Here is a 13,811-nt window from a genome sequence, read left to right on the forward strand (position 1 = left end):
AACGTTCGAGGTTCAGCACACTGAGCGGTGCATTAAGGACATAAGCCTTCTATGAAGCAATGAGGACAATCCTCAGTTTACGGACCTAGTCCGCATAATTGCTACTATCAACTTTCAACTAAATTTTCTCTAGGAACATAACTAAACAATAGAACTGAAGCGCGAGCTACGACATAATTTGCGAAGATCTTTTGACTATGTTCAGGATAATTAAGTTCATCTTATGAACTCCCACTCAGATAGACATCCCTCTAGTCATCTAAGTGATTACATGATCCGAGTCAACTAGGCCGTGTCCGATCATCATGTGAGACGGACTAGTCATCATCGGTGAACATCTTCATGTTGATCATATCTTCTATACGACTCGTGCTCGACCTTTCGGTCTCTTGTGTTCTGAGGCCATGTCTGTACATGCTAGGCTCGTCAAGTTAACCTAAGTGTTTCGCATGTGTTTCGAGGCCATGTCTGTACATGCTAGGCTCGTCAACACCCGTTGTATTCGAACGTAAGAATCTATCACACCCGATCATCACGTGGTGCTTCGAAACGATGAACTTTCGCATCGGTGCACAGTTAGGGGGAACACTTTCTTGAAATTTTAATGAGGGATCATCTTATTTACTACCGTCGTTCTAAGTAAACAAGATGCATAAACATGATAAACATCACATGCAATCAAATAGTGACATGATATGGCCAATATCATATTGCTCCTTTTGATCTTCATCTTCGGGGCTCCATGATCATCATCGTCACCGGCATGACACCATGATCTCCATCATCATGATCTCCATCATCGTGTCTCCATGAAGTTGCCTCGCCAACTATTACTTCTACTACTACAGCTAACGGTTAGCAATAAAGTAAAGTAATTACATGATGTTTATGTTGACACGCAGGTCATAAATAAATTAAGACAACTCCTATGGCTCCTGTCGGTTGTCATACTCATCGACCTGCAAGTCGTGATTCCTATTACAAGAACATGATCATCTCATACATCACATATATCATTCATCACATCCTTTGGCCATATCACATCACATAGCATACCCTGCAAAAACAAGTTAGACGTCCTCTAATTGTTGTTTGCATGTTTTACGTGGCTGCTATGGGTTTCTAGCAAGAACGTTTCTTACCTACGCAAAAACCACAACGTGATATGCCAATTGCTATTTACCCTTCATAAGGACCCTTTTCATCGAATCCGATCCGACTAAAGTGGGAGAGACAGACACCCGCTAGCCACCTTATGCAACTAGTGCATGTCAGTCGGTGGAACCAGTCTCACGTAAGAGTACGTGTAAGGTCGGTCCGGGCCGCTTCATCCCACAATGCCACCGAATCAAGATTGGACTAGTAACGGTAAGCATATTGAACAAAATCAACGCCCACAACTACTTTGTGTTCTACTCGTGCATAGAAACTACGCATAGACCTAGCTCTGATACCACTGTTGGGGAACGTAGCAATAATTCAAAATTTTCCTACGTGTCACCAAGATCTATTTATGGAGTCATCTAGCAACGAGGGAGGAGTGGATCTACATACCCTTGTAGATCGCGCGCGGAAGCGTTCAAGAGAACGGGGTTGATGGAGTCGTACTCTTCGTGATCCAAATCACCGATGATCCTAGCGCCGAACGGACGGCACCTCCGCGTTCAACACACGTGCGGAGCAGCGACGTCTCCTCCTTCTTGATCCAGCAAGGAGGGAGGAGAGGTTGATGGAGATCCAGCAGCACGACGGCGTGGTGGTGGAAGTAGCGGGGTTCCAACAGGGCTTCGCCAAGCGCTGCGGGAGGAGGGAGATGTGTCATGGGAGGGAGAGGGAGGCGCCAGGGCTTAGGTATGGTTGCCCTCCCTTCCCCCCACTATATATAGGGCCAAGGGAGAGGGGGGCGCAGCCTTGGCCCTTCCTCCAAGGAAGGGTGCGGCCAGGGAGGAGTCCCACCTCCCCAAGGCACCTAGGAGGTGCCTTCCCCTTTTAGGACTCTTCCTTTCCCTCATCTCTTGGCGCATGGGCCTCTTGGGGCTGGTGCCCTTAGCCCATATAGGCCAAGGCGCACCCCCTACAGCCCATGTGGCCCCCCGGGGTAGGTGGCCCCACCCGATGGACCCCCGGGACCCTTCCGGTGGTCCCGGTACAATACCGGTGACCCCGAAACTTGTCCCGATGGCCGAAATAGCACTTTCTATATATAATTCTTTACCTCCGAACCATTCTGGAACTCCTCGTGACGTCCGGGATCTCATCCGGGACTCCGAACAACTTTCGGGTTACCGCATACTAATATCTCTATAACCCTAGCGTCACCGAACCTTAAGTGTGTAGACCCTACGGGTTCGGGAGACATGCAGACATGACCGAGATGACTCTCCGGTCAATAACCAACAGCGGGATCTGGATACCCATGTTGGCTCCCACATGTTCCACGATGATCTCATCGGATGAACCACGATGTCAAGGACTTAATCAATCCCGTATACAATTCCCTTTGTCTATCGGTACGATACTTGCCTGAGATTCGATCGTCGGTATCCCGATACCTTGTTCAATCTCGTTACTGGCAAGTCTCTTTACTCGTTTCGTAACACATCATCCCGTGATCAACTCCTTGATCACATTGTGCACATTATGATGATGTCCTACCGAGTGGGCCCAGAGATACCTCTCCGTTTACACGGAGTGACAAATCCCAGTCTCGATTCGTGCCAACCCAACAGACACTTTCAGAGATACCCGTAGTGTACCTTTATAGCCACCCAGTTACGTTGTGACGTTTGGCACACCCAAAGCATTCCTACGGTATCCGGGAGTTGCACAATCTCATGGTCTAAGGAAACGATACTTGACATTAGAAAAGCTTTAGCATACGAACTACATGATCTTGTGCTAGGCTTAGGATTGGGTCTTGTCCATCACATCATTCTTCTAATGATGTGATCCCGTTATCAACGACATCCAATGTCCATGGTCAGGAAACCGTAACCATCTATTGATCAACGAGCTAGTCAACTAGAGGCTTACTAGGGACATGGTGTTGTCTATGTATCCACACATGTATCTGAGTTCCCTATCAATACAATTCTAGCATGGATAATAAACGATTATCATGAACAAGGAAATATAATAATAACCAATTTATTATTGCCTCTAGGGCATATTTCCAACAAAAACCCCATCTTTTTATCCTCGATGGCAACAGTACAATACGTGTCTTGCTGCCCCTACTATCACTAGGAAAGGACACCGCAAGATTGAACCCAAAGCTAAGCACTTATCCCATTGCAAGAACAACCAATCTAGTTGGTCAAACCAAATCGATAGTTCGAAGAGACTTGCAAAGATATCAAATCATGCATATAAGAATTCAGAGAAGATTCAAATAATATTCATAGATAAGCTGATCATAAATCCACAATTCATCGGATCTCGGCAAAACACACCACAAAAGAGTATTACATCGAATAGCTCTCCAAGAACATCGAGGAGAACTTTGTATTGAGAATCAAAGAGAGAGAGAGAGAGAGAGAGAGAAGCCATCTACCTACTAGCTATGGACCCATAGGTCTGAGGTAAACTACTCACGCTTCACCGGAGAGGCAATGGTGTTGATGTAGAAACCCTCCGTGATCGATTCTCCCTCCGGCAGGATGCCGGAAAAGGCCCTTAGATGGGATCTCACGGGTACAGAAGGTTGCGGCGGTGGAAAAGTGGTTTCGTGGCTCCCTTGGATGTTTTGGGGTATAAGAGTATATATAGAAGGAAGATTTAGGTCAAGAGGTCTACAAGGGGCCCACAAGGTTGGGGGCGTGCCCTACCCCTGGGCGTGCCCTCCACCCTTGTGGCCGCCTCGCGGCTCTTCTGACTTGCACTCCAAGTCTCCTGGGTGTCTTCTGGTCCAAGAAAAATCATCGCAAAAGTTTTATTCTGTTTGGACATCGTTTGGTATTCCTTTTCTGTGAATCTCTAAAATAAGGAGAAAAAAAACAGAAACTGGCACTGGGCTCTAGATTAATATGTTAGTCCCAAAAATCATATAAAATAGCATATAAATGCATATAAAACATCCAAAACAGATAATATAATAGTATGGAATAATTAAAAATTATAGATACGTCGGAGACGTATCACGGTCCTTGATCTATAGGTCTTGCCCCATCGCCATTTGTAGCTTGATTTTCAACTAGACAAGTTTGTTGTTGTCGTAGTCATGGTGTTTGAAGTATATGCCCAAAGGCACTGTATCAGCGGCTTGGCCCCAAATGGATCTTCTCCCGACTTCTTACACCTCTACTGCCTGTAATAAAAATGTTGTACTTGGTTGTGTCTCTGTTGTAAGGACCTTGATACTCGTTTAGCTGGTTTTAAGTCTATTTCAAACTCGGGACTTAGATCTGATTCCTGGGAGGGGGGACTGGGGAGGGGAGGGATGGCTCGTTTCTCCGATGACCCCCCTTAGATAGGAATTAGATGCATCATTGGCAGTGGCTGCCTTTCTTTTGTTTCTAGCGCGGTTCCTTATAAGACAATGTGGTTTCTGGTAATAGAAATCAGAGAGTATGCTCTCTTTTATCAAAAAAAAAATCAGCAGCTAGGCAGTTCTTCTATGTTGGCATGTTGCTAGTACATCTTTCCATGGTGTATTCTAAAAAAAAAGATTAATCCTTGGGTTGTGGCTTGACTCAATGATGCATGGCCTACATGATGTCTCCTTGTGCACATGTAGATGAGCTGATCGCGTGCTCACTGGGTGGGTGGAAAAGAGGCGCCCACGCTGATGAAGATCATTGATGAGGAGTAGTCGCAGAATTGCAGGGGTGCGTGTAGAGGCAGTTTCTATTTCGTGTGTCGGTTGCTGGATAGCGATCTACAGCGTACCCTCTCGCACGGCACGTCCTTTGTAAGGGTTGGCCCATTCCTTTTTTTTGCACCCAATTTTGGAAAGGTTCTAGAACCTTCCTTGAACCACTTTTTCCTTTTTATTTTATTTTTTCACATGGTTTTTCTTTTTCTTTTTAATATAATTTTATTTAAAAACTTATTTTGCTTTATTTTCTATTTCTTGATGTTGTGACCATTTAAAAAAATTATGTATGATTTTTGAACCCGCAAAAAAGTTCTGAATTCACAAATTCGTAATGAATTCATGAACATATTTATCAAATTTTGATTTCTTTCCTAAATTTGTGAACATTATTTGAATTTGGAAAAGTTTCTAAAATGCATGAACGTATTTCAAACCTATGAACATTCTTTTAATTATCAAACAGTTTTCATATTAATAAGCATATTTTTCAAGTTTTTGAACATTTTTTAAATTCATAAAAAATATTGAAATTTCAAATAATATTTAAAATTCATGAAAAAATAAAATATTAACAAGAATTTTTAATGATCTTTTGTATTCATGAATTGTTTTGAATTTGTGAACGTTTTTTTAAACTCACAAACATTTTTTATAGGTATGGAAATTTATTTAAAATTGAAGAACATTATTTAAATTTGAGAACTTTTTTGAAGTATTTGATATATTTTTTCCTTGTAAAATGAATGAACAGTTTTAAAATTTAGTTTTTTCAAAATTGCAAGCATTTTAAAAGAAAAAACACAAAAAATAGAATAGAAAAAAATTAAGAAACAAAAAATAAAATAACTAAATAAAAGAGGGGAGCCTCGCCTTGCACCTGGGCCGACCCAAGTTCCCATGCGGGGGAGCGAGGGGTGTGCGTTAGCTAGCTTTCCACTAGGAAAACGCTTCCACTCGGCCAGCCCGCCGAGTTTGGGCTGGATGCACGTTGTGTCGCCACGCATCCTCGCTGGCACGCACTGCCTCCCCGGCGGTCGGTCACTTATTCCTCCAGCCTTTTTCCTTTTTTTTTCTTTCTCCCTCCCTTATCCTCTTCCTCCCGTCACTCTCATCCCTTCATTTTTCTCTGTTTCTTCCGTGGGAGAAAATCCCCTCCATGAGATTCAGCACCGACCGCTCACCCTACCCTCGTCCCCCCTCCCCCATCCATGTTGTTTTTTTGCTGCAAAAGAGAGAGCGAGGACGAAGACCAGGGGTTGTGACCAGCGGCAGCGCGAGGAGTTGCCATGGTGGTTGCACCGCATCGATGGTGGGCTGCATCGACGATGATTGCGTCGTGTAGTGCCAGCGGTGCTCCAGCGCATGGTTACAGATGTTGGAACCGTGGTTTCCAGATGCTAGAATCACAGTGGCAAATCTTGGAAGCCCGCAGCTGCCAGTGGTGACCACGCCGGATGCGGGGTGCTGCAACTGGTTTGCCAGATGCTGGAACCACGACGACCTTTTGCTAGAGCTAGGGAAGCCCAGAGTTGGAACCGACATCGGTAAATTGTTGCCTGACACGCGATGTGCTAGAAGCGGACACGCCCTCACCGCCGAACAACAACCTTTTGTTGGAACCATTGTGTGTTTTTGCTGGAACTATTTTTTTGCTACAATCGCCCACTGCGAGTTTTGCCTGCTGGCTTAGTTTTGCTGGAACCTAGTAATTATTTGATTCAACCGGCAAATGAAGGATTTTTGTTACATCTTTTTTTTGCTTGACACGATGGTACAAGTCGATGACCGGCGGCGAATCAGAGGCGATGATGCTACAACCGTGGTCACCGTGCGCTGGATCCGGCCGGTGTCGGAGTTGCAACCATGGTAACCATGGCGAGCGCTACTCAATTTTATGCTGCAAGTGGCACACACAGGGCAAGGACGAGCAGGGCAGCCTAAGGAAGCGAGCACGGTGTTGCGAGTAGCCGTCGACTGCTGACGTCATAGCTTCTGATTGGGGGGGGGGGGTTGAGGGGCAGGAGGGGAATTTTTGTGGCCTTGTTGAGTCGAGACGAATAAGGGCATGTATAATGGTTCTATCTTAAGACTGCCACGTAGGATAAATGATGAGGTGGAGGAGAGAAAAATCATAAGACAAGGCTTGTCTTATCTTATTTAAGAGAAGACAAGAGATGATCTCTTAGCACAATTTGTCTCACCATGTTTTTAGGAACAACTAATTATTGAAGATAAAGCTAAGAGATGACCCATTGTAAATATGTTTTTTTGTCATCTCTAATTACATGCAAAACTTAAGATAAGACTATCTTATCAACCATTGTACATGCCCTAAGAGGCAATCGGTTGCTTTGATCCAACGCACGCGCGGAGACCGGCCCGCGCGCAGTGCTGGCCTTTTCACTACACGGGTCGGGTCGGGGAATAGGAGGACTCGCGTGGGGACCCGGCGGCGACACCGGTGGGGATAGTCTTTATCCACCCAGGCCGATCATTCACGTACGTGATCCACTGACCAAGCTTAGTTTGATGCGTACGCGTCTCGGATTTCTCCTGTCAGAGTTCTCGATCCCGGATCCGACTCGCGCCCAGCCACGCCGTGTTATATACCCCAATATACGCCGGCCTTGTGCTGCATCGCCACGACCAGACTCGAGCCGAGCGAGCGAGTTCCAACTTACAAGTAGAACGAGAACTAGACTGAGCACGAGTACGCGCGAACCGAATCGATCGAAGCTTAGCATGGAGAGGGAGCGCCTGCTAGCCGCAATGGAGGAGTGCGTCGAGGCACGACGCCGTCTCGCCGAGATCAGGTCCCAGCTGGCCGAGGTCCGGACCATCGCCGAGGGGGTGGAGCAAGACATGATGGTCGAGGACCGGCCCTTCCACGACGTCCCGCCTCGCCTCCTGGAGATTGAGCGACAGATGGAAGACATGGCCGACACGCTAGAGGACCTCCTGCCGTCCTTCGACCGCGTCGCCGCCGTGGGCAAAGCGTGCACGGAGGAGGAGAATTCTCTGGCGCCGTCCAACGCTGGCGCCGCCACATGATCGATCGATGATCAATTCCGCATCGATCGATGGTTGCGCACATGTTTGGGCGCCGTCTGCCCACCGTTTTTTTTTTTACTTTTTTTTGGGTCGTCATGATGTGTGTGGGTCTGTCAATGTCCCGTTGCAACCATGAAATCAAATGCTTACATTGTAAGTTCATCTATCTTTTCGAATTTACTAACTCGACGACAATATGTGTTCACCTTCTCAATCGGACTTCCATCTAAAAAGAGAGAAGTGCATATTTCAACCTCGAACTCTTGCCCTAGTCTAATTTAGAACCCCGAACTTCAATACCGTCTAAATTACAACCCCCAAGTCTCAAAACCGGTCAGGATTCAACCCTCCCCTCCCTGTTGACCGGTTTTGACCTGGGGTGACTAGTTTTGACTAGTCAACAGGTCCAATCAGCATGCCATGTCAGATTCTTTTTTCAGAATTTCAAGAAAAAGTAAATAAAAATCTACAAGATCAGGAAAAAAATGAAAAAGCAAAATTCCGAAAAAAAATCGTGAAAAAAGCTAGGGAAAATAGAAAAAAAAGATTTTTGGGGTTTTTTTTTCTGGAAATACTTTTTTCAGGAATTTGAGGTTTTGGGTTTTTCCTGGAATTTTTTTTGGAAATTCTTTTTTTATTTTCCCTGTTTTTCGGAAATTGGATTTCTTATTTCTTTTCCTGGATTTTCTTTGATTTTACAGATTGTTTCCTTGGAAATTTTGCATTTTTGGCTGATATGGCATGCTGACTGGACCTGTTGACTGATCAAAACTGGTCAACCAGGTCAAAACAGGTCAACAGAGAGGGGAGGGTTGAATCCTAGCCGGTTTTGAGAGTTGGGGGTTGTAATTTAGACGGTATTGGAGTTCGGAGTTGTAAATTAGATTAGGGCAAAAGTTCAGGGTTGAAATATGCACTTGTCTCATCTAAGAACGGGGCGTCCATGTTACCTGTTCAGCTGTAAACCAACGTTGTAATGCGTTGTGTTCTTCTACCATGTCCGCCTCTAATACCTCGTACGAGTTGGTGTTGTATTCTGATTGATTTATTTGTCGATGGTGAGCCTAGCCCATGTGAAAAAAGCTATGGTTCCGTTTAAGCAATGCTAAAAGCAGCAGTGCATACATTAAACATTGCATTTTATTTTAAGTATAGAGTTGCAAAGTTCAAATGCTATCGAACTGCATAGCCTAAGTGAAATGTTAAATTTGGTTACGTTAGTTTTCTTGCAGAGTTAGACAATTTTAGTGGTTGCATCTTTTGGAAAGTTACAAACCGAATTTTGTAAAGTGCTAATTTAATAATTATCGTGATTTTTCATCAGTTTCTAATATCTGAGTCCACGATTAGACACCGTTTTGTAAAAAATGTGCCTTTTCACAAAGAGACATCTTTTCATAAAGGGATGTGTCTTTACACAAAAAGACATTATTTCACCAAGAGATTTGTCTTTTAACCAAAGAATATGACATCTCGTAGGCCCTAACTATCAATATCTAAAGGAGTTGATTGATCCTCGATAATCCAACGACTCTTTTCTTTCGGCTATTGTGGCTTAACGTGGATACTGCATTAGAAGCCAACTCTAGAAGGAAAAAAAAGGAAATATAACTTCTCAAAGCAACGCATGGGCCATTATTTATCTAGTTTCTTAGAATGGGACTAGTGAGAGGAGGATACACGATACAACATTCCAAGTGGAGGCACATGAGCCAACCTTGACTTCCATTTTATCAAGTTTTATCGATTGGCGTAAGCCAAAGAGGGCACTACATTGTCAACATCACCAGGGAGACGCCCACCAAAGTCGATGATGGAGCAAGCAGGAACATTATTGTAAATACTATTGGCCCGATAACCACGATAAGAAGACCAAAATGATCTATCGAGGAGGGTCTGAAGCTAGGATAAATATTTGTAGGAGTTCAAACTTCTGAAACAAGCTCCAACATCAGCAAAGATCTCGCCAACGCCATTACTAGCTATGACTGCCACCAACGCCATTAGCGCCATGGCTAACACAGAGGACGTCCAGGCAAACAAATAAAATGTTACCGGGCCTATAAACTCCAACCGGACCTAGTTCCCCGTCCTCCCAGCGCTGGCAGGGGGGGGGGGGGGGGGTGTTAAATCTTTAAGGCCTTAAGGGAGGGAGCCGCGCATATTTTAACTAAGTTTGCGGAGTACCAACTGTTGTCAAGGCGATGTGTATGCAGTTGAAGGGTGTGGCCGGAAAGGTTTTTATCCAATATGGATGGCAACATAAACTTCGGATCGTTCCACTATCTTCTTCGACATAGGCATACTATCGGTCATATATGACTTTGCTATTGCTGATATGTCAGTTTTTAGCATTTCTTTTGTCAGACTGCTCGTCTTTGGTCGTGTGCTTCCTAACTATGAAGAGGTCGAATATTGCTCATTATGCTCTGTCCGTTTAATGCTATATTTCAGTTAATAAAACACTCTTTATCAAAAAGTTTGCGGAGGGTCGCCAGAATGTTGTCTTGGATGAGACCCTCCTGATTTCCTTACTACTATAATTGTGGATGATGTCCGTTTCAAAAAAAAAAATTGTGGATGATGTAACGATTATGTCAAACTAATATACACAATCATGATGGTATTCCCTAAAAAAGTCATTAAGCGAGGAAGACTTGAAATGATCTTGTTGGATCTAGAATATGTAAGATCATCTACAGCTGGGCGCCTCAAACCGACCTTAAACGTCTAGGCGGACATCCCGATCATTGTCCGGTCAAAAAAGGCCGACCTAAACAGACGCCTCATGCCGGCCTCAATCACCCGAGTAGACTGGCACCCCGCATATCCAGCTCAAATATGAGGCGGATATGGAGAGGCCTGGGCGCACCCGAGCGCGTCCGCCATGTCAGATCCGGCCCACGCTGCCCACCGACCCCACATATATCCATCCTCATCCTCTTGCCGGACCAAATTGTAGCCACCCCACTCCATTCCGTCGCCAAGCCCCTTTCTGGTAATCTCCGGCCTTCTCCGGCATGGCGGGCAGCGGATACGAGTCCTTCGTCACCCGATCTGTGAACTGGGACCTCATCCTACTCGAGCCCGAGGAGGAGATGGTCGTCCGCATTGCGCTCCGCCGCGTCTGCGAGGAGAACGCCCGACAGCGTCGGATTCGATCCAGCAGGAATTCATAGAGTCCGCTCAAATGGAGCTTAGACTCGGCGCGAGGGGCGTCGTCGCTGCCTCCCCAGAGGCGGTGCGCTCTATCTGGTGTTCGGACGCTCTAGAGGCGCATCCCCTTCGTTGGCACGCCGACAAGGAGGCCTTCCATGGCCTGTCCGCTGAGGCTATGGCACGGCGTGCCCGCCATGCGAGGTAGAGGGTGCGGGAGGTCGCGGCAGCCCTCGTGATGGACGTCGACGAGGCGGAGTTGCACTCTCCCGCGCCGATACGGGTAGCCGACAACCCCAGGTGCCCAACCGCGTCGTGGTGGACATGTTCGCCTCCAACCACGATGGATCCATCATTGACCTCACATCGAGTTGCGACGTGCAGGTGACGGGCTCTGACGAGGAAGAGCAGGGCATGGGAGATGGCGGCGCCTCGAGTCCCATGAGCCAGTGTGTGTCCCATTTCCTACTCTACCTCGCCGGTGACCGTACCAACACTCCGAGGGACGCAGCCAGCCGTTGGACATGGTCAGGACGGAGCCGAACGAGCTCCGCTCAAGATTAGGTTCCACCTGCATGTAGTTGTATGGATTTGAGGATTCTTAATTGCGGTATCCGGTTGTGGATATGATAATTTCAGGTGTCACCGGTCACTGTCTGCAGACGCAACCGAGCGCGTCTGCGGGCATTTGAGGGGTAGGATTTGATGTATCCGACTGTAGATGTTTTAATTTATACCTATTAATAAAGGAAGGTGGATTTTTTTATTCGTCCACCCTATAGAATTATTTTCTCCCATATCTATGTGAGGTGGTACTAAAAAGTTTGTCCATCCACTCACAAATAAAATTTTCAGGCTGGGCCTTCAAACCGTGCAATCAAGGGGCCTGCTTCGTATTTTTTTTCCTTCGAATTGGACGGCAGGGAAAAAATGCCACCCTTGTAGGTTTTGAATCTCCCCACCGAAACGTGGATCGTTTATTCCTCCCAAATTTTGGTACATCCTTCATCTGTCGTCCCAATTAAATTATGTTGCGTAAAACATTTGTAGAAAATCTGATATTCCAAAGTTATGCTTATAGCTTAATGTGAAAAAAAATTAGGAGTAACAAAAATCCATTTAAACATTTGGCGTGAAATGTTTTCTGCGTACCATTGGCCTTCGCGCTCAAATTAAGATTTTCAAAAAAAAAGATTGTTATATAAATTATATCAGAGAACATTCTACTAATTGATCAACATAACTTGCAGAATAACTCACGAAAAGTTACAGATATTCACTATGACTTACTGTACTACTATTAAAAGAGCAAACATGAATTTCTCTAAAGACACCCCATAAAGTGTACACGAGGTGATCAGAACCCTCAAATCCATTTGATTAAGTAAAATATAAGAGCCCATAATGATCCGGTGGTCTGCCCGTCAATTGGACGGTTCAGATTTGATGTTCTGCCGGCAGACCATGTCGCGCACCTTTTATTTAGGAAAGAAATCTAACTAATTAACCCTGGTTCCGTTTAGTCTGGTATAATTTTTTTACCAAAAAAATCCATGATCTGCGGGATGAGATATTTCGGGGATTCTTTCCAACTAAGCTCCTCTACTTCCGCTTCCGTCGTAACTCACGCATTAATTACTCCAGATCGCAAGCCTCCTCCTCCTATCTCTTCGCCTTACATCTTCGTGCGCCTCTTCTCCTCGCCATTAAGCTCATGGTCATGGAAGATATCCACTTGTGGGAATTGGGAAGACATATACCTTACTTGCGGAGGACAGCATGCTCGCTGATGGCGGCATCCCGGACGACTACACGCTCGCGGACAGCGGCGTCCACCTGCTCGGCGGCGTTCCCGCGGAAGGCCGCGCCCAGCAGGGCGATGGAGTCGTCCACCCGCACGCCGGCATGCCCGCGGAGGGCGGCGTCCACCAAGACGATGGCGAGCTCGTGGACAGACGCCACGGCGTCAGACATGCCATTCAGAGGATTGCCGCCTCACGCAGCTCAAATGATGGTGACTGTGTGACGCATGCGATCGGCCAACACGCAACCATGGACGATGGCCATGGCATGGCGCAGGCCGATGTCCGACACTCGCACACCTCGCGGAGTTGCGGGCCTCTAGGGACTCCATCAAGTTCCCACCGATGACAACCAGGGCGTCCTCACAACTGTCCTGGAGGACGGTCGCCAAAAGCAGGTCGAGAATGGCGACAACGTCGCAGGCGGGCAGCCAGCAAGCGGGCGCTGATGATGGCCACTGCGTCGCGTAAGGCGACGACCACCATGCAGGCATCCAGACGCTTGCGACACGGGTGTAGTCGCTCAGCACCGCATCCATCAAGGGCTCTATTTTCACCATCTAATCATGGACCAGCGAGTAAGTGAACAGAAGACTGAGGATAGAAGAGCACAACAACGACAAGTGTGCAAGCGATTTACAACAATGTTCTTCTGCGTTCTAGACATCGCACTAAACAAAATTTCTGAAATAAATTTTATGGCGTGGGTAGTTTAGGAGGGAAAGGGTTTTGGAGATGGTTCTTTCCTTCCTTCATTCAAAACACAGAGTTTAAAGACGATGGGTAAAATTGAGAAATTGGATCTCTAATAAATTGCGGATTAAGAATTCAGATCTAGAAAATGCATTGTTCATTTTGTTCATTGAAACTGACACGCCACATATAAATAGAAAATACTAAGTTATAGCGAGATTTGTTCATGAATATTTTTGTTGAAGAGACAATGATATTTAGCTTCACGCTGTGTCATCCTTTTGTTTTATACT

General features: G+C 45.9%; 1 pseudogene; it reads left to right on the plus strand.

Annotated features, from left to right (window-relative positions):
- Positions 1–10,887: 10,887 nt before the first annotated feature.
- On the plus strand, positions 10,888–13,411 carry LOC147958310 (uncharacterized; annotated as a pseudogene).
- The last annotated feature ends 400 nt before the right edge of the window (positions 13,412–13,811 follow it).

This window comes from Triticum urartu, chromosome 7A, assembly GCF_056163025.1.
Source record: "Triticum urartu cultivar PI428250 chromosome 7A, HENAU_Tu73, whole genome shotgun sequence".
Lineage (NCBI taxonomy): Eukaryota > Viridiplantae > Streptophyta > Magnoliopsida > Poales > Poaceae > Triticum > Triticum urartu.